Genomic DNA, 2451 nt, shown 5'->3' with positions numbered 1-2451 from the left:
AATCATTTCCCATTTCCATTCAGGTATTTCGGGTTGTTGGAGCAGACCGGAGGGTTTTTGATATTCGACCTTCACCTTGGCGCAAGTCAGGCACTTGCCCACGAAGGTAGCGATTTCGGCCTTCATATTTGGCCACCAATACAGTTTCTTGAGATCCAAGTACATCTTATCCGAACCTGGGTGTACGGAGTATTTAGTATTATGGGCTTCGTTCATGACAACCTCTCTGAAACCTCCGAACTTTGGGGTCCAGATTCGGTCCATGAAACAATAGACTCCGTCGTTCCTGATCTCAAGATTCTTATCCATTCCTCTCAGGGCTTCGCCTGACACATTTTCTGGTCTTAAGGCTTCCAACTGAGCCTCTTTGATTTGCGCGGATAAGTGGGAATGGATAGTCATAGTCAGTGCCTTCACTTTACGACCTGAGTATTCTTTCCGGCTGAGGGCATCTGCCACCACATTGGCCTTGCCGGGATGGTAGCGGATTTCACACTCGTAGTCGTTGAGTAGTTCAACCCATCGCCGTTGTCTCATGTTCAGCTCCTTTTGGTCGAGGATGTGCTGTAGACTTTTATGGTCAGTAAAGATGGTGCACTTAGTTCCGTAGAGATAATGTCTCCAGATTTTTAATGCAAAGACCACTACTCCCAATTCTAGGTCGTGAGTCGTGTAGTTGACTTCGTGTACTTTCAGTTGTCTGGAAGCATAGGCGATGACCTTGCCTCGTTGCATTAGGACACAACCGAGACCTTGATTGGACGCATCGCAGTAGACAACGAAGTCTTCCGTCCCATCGGGAAGGGACAGGATAGGTGCGCTGCACAAGGCTCGCTTCAGTGTTTGGAACGCAGTGTCTTGCTTTTCGCTCCAACAAAAGGGTATACCTTTCTGAGTTAGAGTGGTTAAGGGTTTGACAATTTTGGAGAAATTTTGAATAAATCTGCGATAGTAGCCAGCGAGACCCAAGAATTGACGGATTTCGGTGGGTGTTTTTGGTGCTGACCAGTTTTCTATCGCTTTGATCTTTGAAGGATCCACGTGTATGCCCTCCTTGCTTACCACGTGACCAAGGAAAGTAACCTTCCGGATCCAGAATTCACATTTGGAGAATTTCGCGTACAGTTGCTCCGATCTAAGAGTTTCCAACACTAGCCTCAAGTGTTGTTTGTGATCCTCTTCGCTTTTGGAATAGACAAGTATGTCGTCGATGAATACGATAACAAACTTGTCCAGGAAGGGACGACACACCCGGTTCATCAAATCCATGAACACTGCCGGTGCGTTGGTTAGACCGAAGGGCATAACTACGAATTCGTAGTGACCGTATCGAGTCCGAAAGGCTGTTTTGGGAACGTCACCCTCATGGACTCGCAGCTGATGATACCCTGATCTTAAATCGATTTTGGAAAAGTAGCTAGCTCCTTGAAGTTGATCGAAGAGGTCGTCTATCCGAGGAAGAGGATAACGGTTTTTGATTGTGAGCTTGTTCAGCTCTCGGTAATCGATACACATTCGAAAAGATCCATCTTTCTTTTTCACGAATAAGATCGGGGCTCCCCACGGCGAGGAACTCGGTCTGATGAATCCTTTACTGAGCAGCTCATTGAGCTGACTAGATAACTCCTGCATTTCTGCCGGAGCTAATCGATAAGGAGATTTGGCTACGGGGGTAGCTCCGGGGATTAAGTCGATATGAAACTCCACTTGGCGTTCAGGAGGGATTCCTGGGAGATCCTCTGGAAAGACATCAGGAAAATTGCAGACTTCGGGGATGCTCTCGAGGTCTTTAACTTCCTGCTTTTCGTTAACGACATGGGCTAAGAATGCATAACACTCCTTCCGCAGGAGTTTCTGAGCTTTGATGCACGAAATGATGTGAAGGTTTGAACTGATTTTATCCCCGTAGATTACAAGAGTTTCATCCGAAGGAAGATTGAGACGAATAGCTTTTTCGAAACAGAGGATGTCTACACGATTGGGGCTCAACCAATCCATGCCAACGATGACATCAAAGCTCTTTATGGAGACTGACATAAGGTCAATGAGAAATGAACGGTCGTTTAAGGATAGGGTACACCCTACGTATATCTCGTTAGTGCTCTCTTTCTCACCGTTAGCCATTTCGACGGTAAACTTTTCGGTTAATGGTTGGGATTTTTGCTTAAGAAATTGCTTGAATGCATGACTAACAAAGCTCCTTTCAGCACCAGAATCGAAAAGAATGCATGCATAAGAGTTGTCGAGGAGAAACGTACCCGTGACAACGTTGGGGTCAGCGACTGCCTCTTCTTGTCCCATGGTTAGAACTCTCCCGGTGTTGTTGGTTGTTGCTGCTTTGGGGCAGTCCCTTTTGAAATGCCCAACCTCCCCACAGTTGTAGCAGGCTCGACCAACACCCGCTCCAGAGGCTTGAGTAGTTTGCTGAACTGGCTTTCTGCAGTCTCGAGC

Source organism: Lactuca virosa, chromosome 1 (genome assembly GCF_052849685.1).
Source record: "Lactuca virosa cultivar CGN04683 chromosome 1, Lactuca_virosa_CGN04683_v6, whole genome shotgun sequence".
NCBI classification, from domain to species: Eukaryota; Viridiplantae; Streptophyta; class Magnoliopsida; order Asterales; family Asteraceae; genus Lactuca; species Lactuca virosa.
The sequence above is the reverse complement of the archived record's forward strand: the minus strand, read 5'-3'. Positions refer to the sequence as shown.